General features: G+C 43.5%; 1 protein-coding gene across 2 annotated transcripts in view; it reads left to right on the forward strand.

Annotated features, from left to right (window-relative positions):
• trmt9b (tRNA methyltransferase 9B) overlaps positions 1 to 18,038 on the forward strand; it is a 57,859-nt gene that overhangs the window by 2,800 nt on the left and 37,021 nt on the right. The window contains exon 2 of one of the 2 annotated variants that reach the window (XM_072577222.1): positions 15,329 to 15,456. The exons of the other annotated variant lie outside the window; for it this stretch is intronic. The gene's annotated coding sequence lies outside the window, so the exon portion shown is untranslated. The remainder of the gene's footprint in view (positions 1 to 15,328; positions 15,457 to 18,038) is intronic. 2 annotated transcript variants of the gene reach the window in all.

The following is an 18,038-nucleotide window of genomic DNA, read 5'->3' on the forward strand; positions in this document are numbered from 1 at the left end:
TAAATGTGAAAACCATGTTCCCTTTTATGATCCCTTCGGTTCAACTTGTTCATACCAACCAGATATCCTAAAATGATTAGTCTCATTTGCCAGCATTTAGCCTATGTCCCTCTTAAACCCTTCCTATTCATGTACCATCCAGATGCCTATTAGATATTAGAACTGTACCAGTATCCACCATTTTATCTGGTAGCGCATTCTGTACACGCACTACCCTGTGCGTGAAAAGGTTGCCCCCTTAGGTGCCTTTTAAATCTTTCCCCTCTCCCTTTAAAACTATGCCCTCTAGCTTTGGACTGTCCTCCCTTAGGAAAAAGGCCCTATCCATTTACAATATCCATGCCCCTCATGATTTTGTAAACCTCTATATGGTTACTCCTCTGACACTCCAGGGAAAATAGCCCAGCGTATTCAACCTCTCCTTATATCTCAAACCCTCCAACCCCAACAACAGTTAAATCTTTCTGATCCCTTTCACGTTTAACAGTATCCTTATTATAGCATGGAGGCCAGAAGTGAACGCAACATTCCAAAATATTTTTTGAATGTTTTTAAAGTGGAGGTAAACAGACTTTTGTTAAGCAAGGTGTGAAAGGTTATCTGGAGTCAGGAGGAATGCAAATTTGAAGTTGCAAACACATCAGATGTGATCTTATTGAATTGTAGCTGTCTGCTGCCTCCTAATTTGTGATCAGAAAGTGTTTTGATATTGATGAGCTGCCTTGTAATGTTTACTTGCCTGATACCCATGTTGCTGTGCACCAAGCATATTAATTCACTTTTGCTTTTGTAAATTTGTAGGTTTTTTTTGGTATTGTCTCATATTCTATTTTTATTTGTTAACACTATATTTTACAGGAAAAGAAAGGAAAGAGCATAGCTTTGTAATCAAAAAAGTATATAATCAAAAAAGACATATTGTGTAAAGTTTTCAGAATGCAATATCCTGTGCTAAGAGGCTAGGAATCTAGGTGGAGAACAGCTTTAGTGATTGAATTTGACATTAATATGGAAACATTAAACTATATATTTTACTTATTTTCAGTTTAATTTAATTCACAGCGTCATACAGCACAGAGACAGACCCTTTGGTTGAACTAGTTCACGCCAACCATGTTCCCAAACTAAATTAGTCTCAGCTGCTGGCCACTATCCATCCAACGTTCCCTATTCATGTACATATCCAAATGTCTTTTAAATGTTGTAACTGTTACCTGCATCCATCACTACCTAATGCAGTTCATTCCACACACTAACCACTCTGTTAAAAAAGTTGCCCGTCATGTCGTTTTTAAATCTTTCTCCTCTCACCTTAAAAATATGCCCCCTAGTTTTGAACACTCCCAATCTTGGCAAAATACCTTTGCTATCCACCTTATCAGTGCCCTTCATGATTTTAGAAATTTCTATAAGAGAAACCTAGCTAGGGAAGTGATTGCTGGGCCTCTTGCTGAGATATTTATATCATCGATAGTCACAGATGAGGTGCCAGAAGACTGGAGGTTGACTAACGTGCTGCCACTCTTTAAGAAGGGTGGTAAGGACAAGCCAGGGAGCTATAGACTCGTGAGCCTGACGTCGGTGGTGGGCAAGTTGTTGGAGGGAATCCTGAGGGACAGGATGTACATGTATTTGCAAAGGCAAGGACTGATTAGGGATAGTCAACATGGCTTTGTGCGTGGAAAATCATGTCTTACAAAGTTGATTGAGATTTTTAAAGAAGTAACAAAGAGGATTGATGAGGGCAGAGCAGTAGATGTGATCTATATGGAATTCAATAAGGCGTACAACATGGTTTCCCATGGGAGACTGGTTAGCAAGGTTAGATCTCACAGAATACAGGGAGAACTAGCCAATTGGATACAACTGGCTCAAAGGGAGAAGACAGAGAGATGGTGGTGGAGGGTTGTATTTCAGACTGGAGGCCTGTGACCAGTGGAGTGTCACAAGGATCGGTGCTGGGTCCTCTACTTTTTGTTATTTACATAAATGATTTGGATGCAAGCATAAGGGGTACAGTTAGTAAGTTTGCAGATGACACCAAAATTGGAGGTGTAGTGGACAGCGAAGAAGGTTACCTCAGATTGCAACAGGATCTTGACCAGATGGGCCAATGGGCTGAGAAGTGACAGATGGAGTTTAATTCGGATAAATGCGAGGTGTTGCATTTTGGGAAAGCACTTAGCAGGACTTATACACTTAATGGTAAGGTCCTATGGAGCGTTGCTGAACAAAGAGACCTTGGAGTGCAGGTTCATGGCTCGTTGAAAGTAGAGTTGCAGATAGGATAGTGAAGAAAGCGTTTGGTATGCTTTCCTTTATTGGTCAGAGTATTGAGTGCAGGAGTTGGGAGGTCATGTTGCAGCTGGACAGGACATTGGTTATGTCACTGTTGGAATATTACGTGCAACTCTGGTCTCCTTCCTATCGGAAAGATGTTGTGAAACTTGAAAGGGTTCAGAAAAGATTTACGAGGATGTTGCCAGGGTTGGAGGATTTGAGCTATCAGGAGAGGCTGAACAGGCTGGGGCTGTTTTCCCTGGAGAGTCGGATGTTTGCAAAATTATGAGGGGCATGGATATGATAAATAGACAAAGTCATTTTCCTGGGGTGGGGGAGTCCAGAATGAGAGGGCATAGGCTTAGGGTGAGAGGAGTAATTATAAAAGAGAACTAAGGGGCAACTTTTTCATGCAGAGGGTGATATGTGTATGGAATGAGCTGCCAGTGGAAGTGGTGGAGGTTAGTACAATTGCAATATTACAAAAGCATTTGGATGGGTATATGAATAGGAAGGGTTTGGGGGGATATGGGCCGGGTGTTGGCAGGTGGGACTAGATTGGTTAGGGATATTTGGTCGGCATGGATGGGTTGGACCAAAAGGTCTGTTTCCGTGCTGTACATCTCTATGACTCTGTGACTCTATAACCAATAGATCTCCTGCACTCCAGTGAAAAAAGTCTCAATTTTTGTAATTGAAACCCTCAATTCCTGGCAATATCCTCGTAAATCTTTCCTGAATCCCCTCAAGTTTAATAATATCCTTCCTATTAAAGGTGATTATACAGTAGAATTGTTCAAACTATTTAGGATATTTACTAGATGGGTTGGTGTCTGTTGGCAATAAGTTGATGAGATGAGTGTCAGCTGTGTATAAATTTGAACAGAGTAATATTTGGTTGACCTCAAATTGGAAGAGAGGTCATTAAATATATAAAAGATTAATAGAGTGGGAGAATAGCCTCGGGGGAGTTCCATATTAAGGTTGAAGTGTTCAGGGCTTTCTTTTTTCTGTAATTCATACTTGGAATTTGGTCATTGTATTTTTAAAAGTTGTTTCATAGGAAGTGTGCAGTTCTGGTTGGGCCAACATTTATTGCCCATTCCTAATTGCCCGACAGCTGAATGACTTGCTTTGCCATTTCAGAGAACAGTTAAGAGTAAACCACATTGCTGTGGGTAGAGAAGTTAATGTGGTGTACATTATTTTAGCAAGGCGTTTGATAAGGTTCCCCATACTAAGTTCATTCAGAAAGTAAGGAGGCATGGGATACAGGGAAATTTGGCTGCCTGGATACAGAATTGGCTGGACCATTGAAGACAGAGGGTGGTAGTAGATGGAAAGTATTCAGCCTGGAGCTTGGTGACCAGTGGTGTTCTGCAGGGATCTGTTTCGGGACCTTTGCTCTTTGTCATTTTTATAAATGACTTGGATGAGGAAGTGGAAGAGTGGGTTAGTAAGTTTGCCAATGACACGAAAGTTGGTGGAGTGGTGGATAGTATGGAAGGCTGTTGTAGGTTACAAGGGGACATTGATAGGATGCAGAACATGGTAATGGAGTTTAACCCGGAAAAGTGCGAAGTGATTTGTTTTAGAAGGTCGAATTTGAATGCAGAATTCAGTGTTAAAGGCAAGATTCTTGGCACTGTGGAGGAACAGAGGGATCTTGGGATCCATGTCCATGTCCTCAAAGTTGCCACCCAAGTTGATAGGGTTGCTAAGAAGGGTTATGGTGTGTTGGCTTTGGTGAGCAGGGTGATTGAGTTTAACAGCCACGAGGTTATGCTGCAGCTCTGTAAAGCCCTGGTTATACCTACAGCCTGTGATGCTGCAGAACATATAGCCCCAGCTTTTTCAGTGTCTCCTTGTAGCTCAAACCTCCCAACCCAAGCAACATCCTTGTAAATCTAGGAGAAAGTGAGGACTGCAGATGCTAGAGATCAGAGCTTAAAAAATGTGTTGCTGGAAAAGCGCAGCAGGTCAGGCAGCATCAAAGGAACAGGAGAATCGATGTTTTGGGCATAAGCCCTTCTTCAGGAATGAGGAGGGTGTGCCAAGCAGGCTAAGATAAAAGGTAGGGAGGAGGGACTTGGGGGAGGGGCGTTGGGAATGCGATAGGTGGAAGGATGTTAAGGTGAGGATGATGGGCCGGAGAGGGGGTGGGGGCGGAGAGGTCGGGAAGAAGATTGCAGATCAAGAAGGCGGTGCTGAGTCTGAGGGTTGGGACTGAGAAAAAGTGGGGGGAGGGGAAATGAAGAAGCTGGAGAAATCTGCCTTCATCCCTTGTAGTTGGAGGGTTCCTTGGCGGAAGATGAGGCGCTCTTCCTCCAGACCATGGTAACATGACGCCTAGGAACCCTCCAACCACAAGGGATGAAGACCGATTTCTCCAGCTTCCTCATTTCCCCTCCCCCTACTTTTTCTCAGTCCCGACCCTCAGACTCAGCACCGCCTTCTTGATCTGCAATCTTCTTCCCGACCTCTCCGCCTCCACCCCCTCTCCGGCCTATCACCCTCACCTTAACCTCCTTCCACCTATCGCATTCCCAACGCCCCTCCCCCAAGTCCCTCCTCCCTACCTTTTATCTTATCCTGCTTGGCACACCCTCCTCATTCCTGAAGAAGGGCTTATGCCCGTAACGTCGATTCTCCTGCTCCTTTTGATGCTGCCTGACCTGCTGTGCTTTTCCAGCAACACATTTTTAAGCTCCTTGTAAATCTATCCTACTTATGTGGGTAGGTAATGGCATAATAGTTCTGTTATTGGGCTAGAAATCCAAAGATTCAAGCTAATGCTCTGGGGATTTGGACATAAATCCCACCACAGCATATAGTAAAATTCAAATTCAATTAATTAAATCAGGGATTTAAAATAAGTGAGTAAAAAACTCATCTGGATCACTGGCATTCTTTCAGGAAGGAAAAGGTACCATCCTTAACTGGTCTGGTTGATGTGTGACTTCAGACCCTCTGTGATGTGGTTAGTACTAACTTTGTTCAGTGACCAGATTTTCCTAAAGTTGAGGCAAGGACTGTCATTGAGCCCTTATTCCCTTAAACTTACCATGCTTTAATTTCTCATCCGTGACCAATATACATTTCCCTTGATGTATCCCAACTTGAACATCTTGGTGTTCCTGACTCGTGTCCTTTTCTATGCCCTACCACATTTTCCACCCTGGGTAACAATACCATCCTGCTATTTGTACCTTCTAGCTTTAGCTATGGTAGCCTGCTTATCTAATCCCGTAGACCGATCAATGTTTTTCTGCTGTTTTAAGCATCCTACAGCCTTTTACTTGGTCCTACTTCTTTTGTAGCTCTTGTCGAGAATGCCCATCAGTGCCAAGAAAAGTGCTTTTATTTGCTAATTGACCCAATATAATTGCAGGAAATCAGGGCTGAGCAAGACAGAACAAATAAAGGAGATGCCAAATAGTGTGTCAGTAGATAGTGGATAGGGGAGGAAAGGGAACCAACAGACAGGGGAGGGATCCCCTGTGGCTGTTCCCCTCAGCAATAAGTATACCATTTTGGATACTGCTGGTGGGGACGGCCTACCAGGGGAAAGCCATAGTTGTCAGGTCTCTGGCATTAAGCCTGGCACTTGACTCAGAAGGGAAGGGGGGAGAATAGAAAAGCACTAGTGGTAGGGGACTCAATAGTTAGATAGATTGGCAGGAGATTTTGTGGTCAGGAACGGGACTCCGGAAGGTATGTTGCCTCTCCGGTGCCAGGGTCCGGGATGTCGCCGATCGGGTTTACAGGATTCTGAAGGGGGAGGGTGAGCAGCCAGAAATCGTGGTACATATTGGCACCAATGATATAGCCAGGAAAGGGTGTGAGGATCTGAAAAGTGACTACAGGGAGCTAGGTTGGAAGCTGAAGAGCAGGACGAGTAGAGTAGTAATCTCGGGTTTGCCACTGGTGCCACGCGATAGTGAAGTGAGGAACAGGCAGCGAGTGTAGCTTGATATGTGGCTGTGAGGCTGGTGCAGGAGGGAGGGCTTCAGATACCTAGACCATTGGGATACCTTCTGGGGAAAGTGGGGCCTGTACATGAAGGACGGATTGCCCCTGAACTGAGGGGTACAAATGTCCTGGGTGGGAGATTTGCGGTTGTGGTTCGGGAGGGTTTAAATTAGTTTGGCAGGGGGTTGGGAACCAGAGCTACATATCTGAGAGGGGAGCAGTGTAGATCGGGCTGTGACAGGATGTCGGGAAGGTTTCTCACGCGATGAAACAAAGGGATCAGTTAAAATGTGTCTGCTTTAATGCAAGGAGTGTCAGAACTAAGTGACGAGCTTAGAACATGGATCAGTACTCGGGGCTATGATGTTGTGGCCTTAACGGAGATGTGGGTTTTACAGGGGCAGGAATGGTTGCTTGACGTTCCAGAGTTTAGAACATTTAAAAAGAACAGGGAGGGTGGAAAAGAAAGGAGGGGGTGTAGCATTGTTAGTCAGAGATTGCATCACAGCTACAGTAACAAAGGTTGTTGAGGATGATTTGTCTACTAAGTCAGTATGGGTGGAAGTTAAGAACAGCCAGGGAACAGCCACCTCAATGGGGGTTTTCTACAGATCACCTAATAGCAGTAGAGAGATTGAAGATCTCATAGGCCGGCAGATTTTGGAAAAATACAGATGTTGTAGGGTTAATGTTATAGGTGATTTCAACTTTCACACTATCGACTGGAAGCTCCTTAGTGCAGATGATTTGGATGGAGCCGTTTTTATCAGGTGTGTTCAGGAGGGTTTCCTTAGTATGTAGACAGGCCGGTGAGGGGAGTGGCCATTTTGGATTTGGTGCTCAGCAATGAGCCAGGACAGGTGTCAGATCTCGCAGTGGGAGAACACTTTGGTGACAGTGATCACAATTGCCTCACATTTACCATAGCCTTGGAGACGGAAAGGAGCAGTTATCAAGGGAAGGTATTTAATTGGGGAAAAGGAAATTATGACGCTATGAGACAGGAGTTGGGAAGTACTGACTGGGAGCATTTGTTCTACAGAAAGGTGGAGACTGTTTGTTTAAGGAGCAGTTGTTGCGAGCAATGCACAAATTTGTTCCTCTGAGACAGGTAAGAAGGGGTAAGATTAAGGAACCTTGGATGACAAGAACAGAGGAGCTTCTCGTCAAAAGGAAGAAGGCATCTTACGTAAGGTGGAGGAAGCAAGGATCTAGCACAGCTTTAGAGGATTCCAGGCTTGCTAGAAAGGAGCTCAGAAATAGACTGAGCAGAGCCAGGAGGGGGCACTAAAAAGGCTTGGCAAAAAGGATTAGGGAGAACACAAAGGCAATTTACTCATACGTGAAGAATAAGAGAATGATCAGGGAGAACGTAGGGCTGATCAGGGATTGCATAGGGAACTTGTGCATGGAGTCTGAGCAGATAGGGGAAGCCCTAAATGAGTTTTTTGCTTTGGTTTTCACCAAGGAAAGGGACCTTGTTGTGAATGAGAACTTTAAGGAGCTGGGACAGGCTTGAACAGATCAAGATTCATGAAGTTGGTGTGTTGGAAAGTTTGGCAAACATTAAGATTGATAAGTCTCCAGGGCCAGACCAGATTTATCCTCGGCTGCTCTGGGTAGCGAGAAAGGAGATTTCTAAGCCACTGGCGAGGATCTTCACTTACTCTCTCTCCATGGGAGTCATACTGGAGGATTGGAAGAAGGCAAATGTTGTTCCTCTTTGCAAGAAGGGTGATAGGGAAATCCCTGGCAATTACAGACCAGTTAGTCTTCTGTCTGTTGTCAGCAAAGCTTTGGAAATAATTCTGAGGGATAGGATTTATGACTATTTGGAAAAGCATAGTGTGATTAAAGGCAGTCAGCATGGCTTTGTGAGGGACAGGTCATGCCTCACAAATTTTATTGAGTTCTTTTGGAGGTGACAAGACAGTTTGATGAAGGTCAAGCAGTGGATGTGGTGTATATGGACTTCAGCAAGGCATTTGATAAGGTTCCCCATGGTAGGCTCATTCATAAAGTCAGGAAGTATGGGATACAGGAAGGTTTGGCTATCTGGATTCAGAATTGGCTGGCTGACAGAAGGCAGAGAGTGGTTATAGATGGAAAGTATTCTGGCTGGAGGTCAGTGTTGAGTGTTGTCTTGCAGGGCTCTGTTCTTGGGCCTCTGCTCTTTGTAGTTTTTATAAATGACTTGGACGAGGAGGTTGAGGGGTGGGTTAGTAAATTTGCAGATGACACAAAGTTAGAGGTGTCGTCGATAGTATTAAGGGCTATTGCAGACTGCAGTGCGACATAGACAGGTTGCAGAGCTGAGCTGAGAAATGGCAGATGGAGTTCAACCTGGATAAATGCGAAGTGATGCATTTTGGAAGGTTGAATTCAAATACAGAATATAGGATTAAAGACAGGATTCTTGGCAGTGTGGAGGAACACAGGGATCTTAGTGCTCAAGTACATAGATTCCTCAAAGTTGACGCACAAGTGGATAGGGTGTGAAGAAAGCATATGGTATTTTGGTCATCATGAACAGGGGGATTGAATTTAAGAGCCGCGAGGTTTTGCTACAGCTCTACAAGTTCCTGGTGAGACCACACTTGGAATATTGTGACCAGTTCTGGTCACCCTACTATAGGAAAGATACAGAGGGTTTGGAGAGGGTGCAAAGAAGGTTTACTAGGATGCTTCCATGAGTGGAGGGCTTACCTTACAAAGATAGGTTTACTAAGCTCGGACTTTTCTCTCTGGAGAGAAGGAGGAAGAGGGGTGACCTGATCGAGGTATACAAGGTAATGAGAGGAATGGATAAAGTCAATAGCCAGAGACTTTTCCCCAGGGCAGGACTGACTGGCAAGAGGGGCCATAGTTTTAAGATATTAGGAGAAAGGCAAAGAGGGGACATCAGAGGAAGATTCTTTACGCAGAGAGTTGTGAAGTGTGGAATGCGTTGTCAGCTGTGGTGGTGGAAGCAGAGTCATTAGGGACATTTAAGCGACTGCAAGACATGCACATGGAGAGCAGTGAGTTGAGGGGTGCATAGGTTAAGTTATTTTATTTTACATTAGGATTAATCCTCGGCACAACAACATGAGCCAAAGGGCCTGTTCTGTGCTATACTTTCCTATGTTCTTTAAAGGAAGTTAACAGGGCGAAAATCAGGTAGAACTGCAGAACTGGACAGTTTAATGTCACAAAAGCAAGGAGAATGGTGTGGTAAATGTTTGGTTTCTTCGATAGATGATAGCCTTTGGAGAGAAAATGTACAGAAAAGACTAGTAAGAAGGGATGGTGAAATGGAAGCAGGATGTGAAAGGAGTAAGGTGATTTGAACGAGAAAGCGCATGCAGAATATTTGAATGGGCCCCTTGGATAGTGTTCTTCTAGTGAACTGAAGTGGGTTTGGGTATGTGGATGGTTAAATTCCTTAAAGGCCTAATCTGTTCTTTCTCATCTTGAGATTGGACCTCCTTGCTGCCAGCCTTCAGTTGAGGATGGGAGCAGCTTCTGCAGCTTCAACTTGCATTTAAATGAAAAACAAGAGGAGAGACAAGATCAACAGCTCAACAGAGCAACTCAAGTACCAACTGCAACCTCCACACTCAAATGTCTCTCCACAGAGCAGAATTGGTGGACACTGAGATCTAACTTGTAAGAGACAAGACCTGTAACACAGTAGGCAAAAGTGAGGACTGCAGATGCTGGAAATCAGAGTCTAGAGTGGTGCTGGAAAAGTACAGCAGGTCAGGCAGCATCCGAGGAGTAGGAAAATCAACGTTTTGGGCAAAATCCCTTCATCAGGACTGAAGGTAGGGAGCCTCCAGGGTGGAGATAAATGGGAGGGGGATGAGGCTGGGGAGAAGGTAGCAAAGAGTGCAATAGGTGGATGGGGGTGGGGATGAAGGTAATAGGTCAGAGAAGAGGGTGGAGTGAATAGGTGGGAAGGAAGATTGGCAGGTAGGGACAGGCCATGAGGATGGTGCTGAGCTGGAAAGTCGGAACTGGGGTAAGGTGGGGTGGGGAGAGTGGGCAGGGGAAATGGGGAAACTGGTGAAGTCCACATTGATGCCCTGGGATTGAACTGTTCCGATGTAGAAGATGAGGCATTCTTCCTCCAGGCGTTGGGTGGTGAGGGAGCGGTGGTGGAGGCAGCCCAGGACCTGCATGTTCTCGCCAGAGTGGGAGGGGGAGTTGAAATGTTGGGCCACAGGGCGGTGTGGTTGATTTGTGCGAGTGTCTCGGAGATGTTCCCTAACACAGCTACAGTATGCTAACAAAGGATCAATTCTCTTGACACGTGAGCTTAAGTGCTTCAAGAGATTCAGCCTTCTGTGGCAGGTCACTGCTGGCCTCTGTAGCCTCCGAGATTGGGACCAGATTTCCAGTGGGTCAGGTAGACATGCTTTACCAGTGGCTATGCCAAGGTAACCATCATGGAGGGACATCCCTTGCCTCTTGGGCCTCTGTTCCTCCTCAAGGTTTCGTGCTGTATTCTGAAAAATATTAAATCAGAGTTATGAGAGTTAGTATTGACTTGAGTGGTTAAGCAGGAAGGAAGACATTTCGTGCACTTCTGTGACATTGCTGCAAGGGGTAATAGCATAAAGATGAGGGTGAGTGAGTGTGTCTGCTTAAATGGGAATGTGAGCTGTCTGGAAAGAGGCAAAAAAAAGAGCAGAACTATGTGTGTTGTGCTGACTTTGCTGAGAAAGGGCTTTGCGCCTGAAAGTGTAATTCGACTTGTCTTTCCTGTTCTCTTGATGTCCAGGATTCTACTGCTCAGAGGAGCCAAACTCACCACTAACTTGTCAGCCATTTCCATCCATGTTTGGTTGGCTGGAGAATGTGCTTTATTCCTTCCACTCTTGGGGAAGTTGTCTCCTTGCAGCATTCCCATGTGTTTTCTCCATTCCTGTGGTTTTTGCACCTTCAAAAGTCCATGCCCATTTGTACCTTTGTCGCCTATGTAATGGGCTCTTTTAAATTAGAAATTCTTTCTTTTTACAGTTCCAGCATATCAGCTAATTGGGGAGGCAGTGGAACATTAATACATGGCTCTGTCAAAGAGGCTCAGCAAAATGGGCTGACTTTTTGTTGCCACTTCAGCAATGGCTAAGTTGAGAAAATGTTACTACTCACCTTTTGAGAAGCACATGTTATCACCACTTACTAAGTGAAGAAGGGCTGATGCCCGAAACGTCGATTCTCCTGTTCCTTGGATGCTGCCTGACCTGCTGCGCTTTTCCAGCAACACATTTTCACCACTTACTAAGTGTCAATGTTAATCAGGCAATCAAATTTATAATTGTTTAGAGAGAATGATCAAACCCAAAGGTTAAAAATTAAGAATGTGAATTGTATGCCCCAACTATTGTTGCTAAGTGTTCCAATGAGATTATTACTGAGATTATTTCTTGGTTTTTCGTGTCTTTACTCAGTGCTTCAATCATAAAACCTGGTCAAGAGCATGAAATCACCACTTGGGAAATCATGGTCCTACTTCTGAATATTTTCTGAATCCACTTGATATTTCACCACAACTAATCTAATGCTGCTAGGCACCTTTCAAAACATCTCGGTTAATTTAAGTATGTTGTTATCCAGAAATATAAAAATAATGATCCCATTGCATTCTTGGTCATTAAGTCAAAATCATGAGAAAATTTGCCTTTAGCCTTTCCTTCTATAGCGCTGTGATTAAATAAGATTGGCTTATTTAATGAGGATACCATTTATAAAATGGAAGCTGCAGTTTCAGATTGATGAAATATGATTGTCCTGATAGCTGGTACTCAACTTATAGGATGACCACTGCCCATTCCCAGGATTGTGTTTGGACAGATTTTCCTGACCATGAGCCATTTGACAATTGAATGCAGCCAAGCCCCTGGAATGCGACTGTGCCCCTGACCGTTGGTACTGGGACCCTATGACAAACTGTGATTCCCTTCCCTACTTTACTGGACAGAGGCTGACTCCCAACCTAGTTTCCAAAAGGCCATTTGGTTAAATGTTTGCCATGCAGGCAGCTGCCACAATCTTTCAATGGTAGATTGACATCTTGGTGCACTGTTCACTGAATTATCCTCCTCTCAATACAGATCTCTATTGACAATTAACCTGTCTGTGTAGAATAACATGTCAAAACTAATAGTTTTTGGTTCTGTTTGCAATGTTAATAAGCACAGCAAGGAAAATTTTGGTCTGAGCATACAGGTAGGCAGTAAGTGAATGATTGCTAGTAGAGCAGGTCAGTAGCCCTGAGATGCAACTTGATCCAATCCATGAGTTGGGTGCCTATCCCTGTGCATAGAATGTCCTTGCTGCATTTTCTTAATGTTAGTTGCCTCTGCACCCAGCAGTGCAGGTCTGTGCTTGCTAAGTGGCCTGCAAGTGAATCAGTGAGATGCCATCAGGTCCCTGAGTGGTTAGCAGGTGTTGGTTGCCAATGTCTGTGAATGAGGGACGTGTGCAGCTGTTGTCGGTGAATTCTAGATATTTTCTAATCAATCTGTTGAGCAACGTGGAGGGTCCTCGCAGACAGCAGTGAGCTGAAGTCACCAGGTACTTGTGCTGAATTTCATGTTGACAATTCTCAACGTCGAGCTTGTTTTTCCTCATTTGATAAAGTAGGAAGCTGTACATTAATGAGGCAAGTTGCAATCTAAAGAAGGTTTTTAACAAGCTGCAATTCTCCTTAATTGGCATCTCTTTTTTGCTGGTGTGAAGTATACCTTGCTGCTGGCAAATACGTGAAAGCATCGAGATGCTCCCAGTGTTGAAAGAGGTCTTACCAAACTTCTTATCTGATTCTGCCACAATTCTTGCCAGAGCCCATGTCACTCAGATCCAATAGGGTATTTGCCAATAGACTTCCTCTTTCCAGCCCACACAGAGAAAAGGGAAACACATCTAATCTTTTAACTCTGAGCTACAAAGGATTCAAACCCATTCTGGAACCTGAGCACACAGTCTGAAATGGGAGAGCAGTATATAGATGATGATTATCATAAGATAAATCAGAAAGACCAATTATTCCATTTAATTTGGTTCATTCATCAAGAATATTGTTCAATATATTATCTAGTAGTCACAAATGGCTGATTGCATTCTTGATTCATAAATAAAAAGTGGGTAATAGATTGTCATTGGGAATTTGAGCTCAGTGATTATCATGACATGGTGTATATATTAAACTTTTTTTTTCCTTTTGTGTTTGGTAGAATGTAAAGATAGAAAGCAGAGTGTACAAGCATTTTCTGCCTTTTGTGTTTGCTTTATTTTCTTGGTTGCTGCTTATTAGTAGGCAATAGAACTTAGGGGATTGATACAGAAATTGAGAACATCATTACCAGTGGGTTTCCTGAGGAATTTCTTGAGACCTGTTTGTTTCATAGATTCATAAGTAAAACAAAGCAGCAAAGACTGCAAAGCTGAGTGGATGAGATACAGGTAGATTTTAGTATACTTGAAAATGAAGGCAGGTGAATTTCAGTATGGATTAATGCACAATGCTTGAAAGCATCTAGGAATGAACCATTGGCTAAATGGGAAGAAACTAATGTTCATAGCAAATGAGTCCTGCTTGAATATAAATTGATATTTTCTAATGATTTGGCTCAGAGATGCTATTATACATCTCTGGAGCAGATGGAACAAACCCATGCCTCCTGGCTACCACTGCAATACAAGAGGCCGTTGACTATACATTGAAGCTGTCATAACACTGCTTGTTGGCAGGGAGTAAAACAAATGGTATATTGGAATTTGTTACTGTCACCAAGCCAAAATTGGCAGTAAATTTTAATCAAAACTGAACGAACTGCAGATGCTGTAAATCAGAAACAAACAGTTCTACGGAAGAGTCACTCGACCTGAAAGGTTAACTCTAATTTCTCTTCACAGATGCTGCTCGACCTGCTGAGCTTTTCCAGCAATTTCTGTTTGTGTTGAAGATGAATTTGCCATGTTTAAATCATTGCTGTAACCGCACCTGAAATACTGTGTGAGATTCTGAAAGTGATTGTGTGAAGTTTCTATTGCAACTACTGAAAGGATACAAAGACAGCAATAAGAAGGGTGGCTCAGTGGTTAGCACTGCTGCCTCACACCACCAGGGTCCCAGGTTCAATCCCAGCCTCTGGCAACTGTCTGTGTGGAGTTTGCACATTGTCCCAGCATCTGCGTGGGTTTCCTCCGGGTGCTCCAGTTTACTCCCACAGTCCAAAGATGTGCAGGGGTTAGGTGAATTGGCCATTGTATTAGGTGCATTAGTCAGAGGGAAATGAGTCTGGGTGGGTAACTCTTCGGAGGGTCGGTGTTGACTGGTTGGCTGAAGGGCCTGTTTACACACTATAGGGAATCTAATCTAATAATTGAGGGATGGAGGGAAAGGATTGTGAAAGGCACATATGTAACTGGGCATTGTCTCATGAGAAAAGCGATAACTGAGAGGCAATTTGAAAGGTATACTAAAGAATGTAACCTTATTTGTTATTAACTAATTGATGGATTGATTCCCCTATTATCATTGTATCATATGATCACCAGAATGTTAAAATACAAAGTAGGTGCAGAATGTTTTTTTTTAATCATCTAAATGAATTCTGCAGAAGATTGCGGTACTGTTCTAATTATTGAACAAAAACCTTGAAGTTGTGTTACGATGGACTGTGTATGATAAAAGAATGAAAGAGAAGGATTACCAAGTTCCATATTGAACGGCGGTTGTTTGTTCGGCATGAATGCGCAGAAAAGTTATCTTTTTTGCACCAAATTAGAACACGGGGCTAAAATATTGTCATTGTAGCCATTCTTGTGGTTAGATTAGTGATTTTTATTAGACAGCGCTTATCTAAACAATCTCCATAAAATTCCCCTATTGTAACATGCAGTTTTTAAACCATACCTTTTAACTCCGTGTCTGTCCAGAAGTGCATGCATTATTTAAATTATTTTAGGGTTAATGGTAGGTGTCTTGTCCCTAGTATGGGGGATTTCAAGGCGAGGTGGTACATTTTTAAGGTGAGAGGGGAGACTGTTAAAAAAGAGATGACCGTCAAATTTCCCTTTACATAAGGTGGTTCGTGTGAGGAATGAAGTTCCTGAGGAAGTGGTGGATGTGGACACAGTTACAATGTTTAAAAGACTCTTGAATAACTATATGAATATGAAAGCTTTGGAGGGATACAGGCCATGAGCAGGCAGGTAAGGCTAGTTTAGTTGTAATTATGTTTGGTATGGACCGAAGGGTCCGTGTCTGTGACTATGTGAAGGATTCCCAGAATTTAACCTTAAATATACCTTCTACCCAGCCTTTGGATGAAATGCTAAACCAACTGTTTGGATGACTTTAGGTGAGAAAAATGTTCTCCCTCAGTCAACATCACTGAAGCAAGTTAACTCTTCATTTATTTAATTGGCATAATATGATCTTGTATTGCAGAATGATTGCTGTAGATCCCCATGTAACTCATAGTCATAGAGATGTACAGCATGGAAACAGACCCTTTGATCCAACTCATCCATGCCGACCAGATATCCCAACCCATCTAGTCCCACCTGCCAGCACCCGGCCCATATCCCTCCAAACCCTTCCGATTCATATACCCATCCAAATGCCTCTTAAATGTTGCTATTGTACTTCCTGGGGCAGCTCATTCCGTACATGTATCACCCTCTGTGTGGGAAAAAAAGTTGCCCCTTGGGTCTCTTTTTTTTTATTATTTTTCCCCTTGCACCCTAACCCTATGCCCTCTAGTTTTGGACTCCCCAACCCCAGGAAAAGACTTTGTCTATTTATCCTATCCATGCCCCTCATGATTTTTAAAACCTCTAAGGTCACCCCTCAGCCTCCAACGGTCCAGGGAAAACAGCCCTAGTCTATTCAACTCTCCCTATAGCTCAAATCCTCCAATCCTGGCAACATCCTTGTAAATCTTTTCTGAGCCCTTTCAGATTTCACAACATCCTTCCGATAGGATGTTACACACAATATTCCAACAGTGGTCTAATCAATGTCCTGTACAGCTGCAACTTGGCCTCCCAACTCCTGTACTGTTGCCTCACAGCGCAAGCGACACAGGTTCGATTCCAGCCTTGGGCGACTGTCTGTGTGGAGTATGTACATTCTCCTCGTATTTGTGTGGGTTTCCTCCCACATTCAAAAGATGTGCAGGTCAGGTGAATTGGCTGTTCTAAGTTGCCCATAGTGTTCGGTGTATTAGTCAGGGCGAAATGGGTCTGGGTGGGTTACTCTCCGGAGGGTTGGTGTGGACTTGTTGGGCCAAAGGGCCTGATTCCACCCTGTAGGGAATCATCCAAAAAATATCTAATCTACTCCATACTCTGATCAATAAAGAAAAGCATACCAAACGCCGCCTTCACTGTCCTATCGACCTGCGACTCCACTTTCAAGGAATGTTTCAAAGCAATTCATTCAAAGTGATTTGAAGATGCTTCTGCCCATTTGTTATTCTCCCACTATCAAGCTTTCCCCAGGAAGGATGTAATGTGGTGCAAACATATCCACGACTATTGTCAATAGTAAGCTGACAGGGAATTTGTTTCTGTGGGAGCAAATTAAAATGTATCAGTGGCATGTAATGCACTTGCTTGCAGTCCAGCTGAACGTGCAAAAGTCCAACCTTAAAGACAGTTATGTTGTGCTGGGATTTGAGCCTTGGGGTGTCACCTTGTTCACTCCTGGCCTCTTTCTTCCTCCAAATGGATTCTTTGTTTTCTTATGATTTAAAAGTTGTTCTTCAGATGCTTCATTCCTGTTGACCTTCAGATGCAGGCAATTTGATGCTAAAGAGAATCACTGGCAGATCTGGTCTCACCTGATATCCACTGAAGTGCAGTGTTCAAAAGGTATTCCTATATAGCAGTTAGGTGTAAGGAGTAAGGTGCAAGACTTTTGATTGGTTTTGTTTCTTTTTCTGAAAGCAACATTCTGGGGTGTTGACGTCTGGTGTTATGGAAATGTACCATCTAAAGTAGACCTGGGCATTTTACGGCCCGCAGGCTATATCCGGCCCTTTGATCGTTCCTGTCCGGCCTGCATGAGGTCAATCTTACTTTTTCATTTATGTTCTAATTTATTTACGCCATGCACGCAATACAACTGTGTTTCTTTTGTATTGAAAAGGATGCTTTTTTTATTTATGTATGGACACACATGAGCATGTATGTGCGTGCGTGAACAGCTAAAAGTGATGCTTGCTGGCTAGCCCTCAAAATGTCAGCTCACGCCAAAAAAAGGAAGGTTGAGACCAGAATGTCGCGTTTTTGACAAGACATGGACTGCTAGATATTTATTTACAGAATTCGGAGGTAAAGCCGTGTGCTTGGTTTGTGATGCACAGGTCGCTGTATTCAAGTATTATAATTTGAATCACCACTATGTGACCAAACATGCCGCGAAGTACAACAATTTGTCTGATCAACACCGGGCAAGGGAGTCGGGTGCTTTACTAACTAAGCTGCATACCCAGCAAAGACATTTTATTAAACTTCACATATCCAGAGGTGCAGCTGTCAAGACAAGTTATGTCATATCCCACAAAATCGCCAGAAACAGTAAACCATTTTCTGATGGAGAGTTTATTAAGGAGAGCTTGTTGAACTCTGCCGAACTAATATGCCCGGAGAAAAAGGCATTTGAGAATGTGCCCCTCTCCCGACACACTGTAACGAGAAGGACTGGAGACATCGCGAGAAATCTGGAGCTTCAGCTGTCAACTTTGACTTTGACTGTTTTTCCTTGGCATTGGATGAGAGCTGCGATG

This window comes from Chiloscyllium punctatum, chromosome 9 (assembly GCF_047496795.1).
Source record: "Chiloscyllium punctatum isolate Juve2018m chromosome 9, sChiPun1.3, whole genome shotgun sequence".
NCBI lineage: Eukaryota > Metazoa > Chordata > Chondrichthyes > Orectolobiformes > Hemiscylliidae > Chiloscyllium > Chiloscyllium punctatum.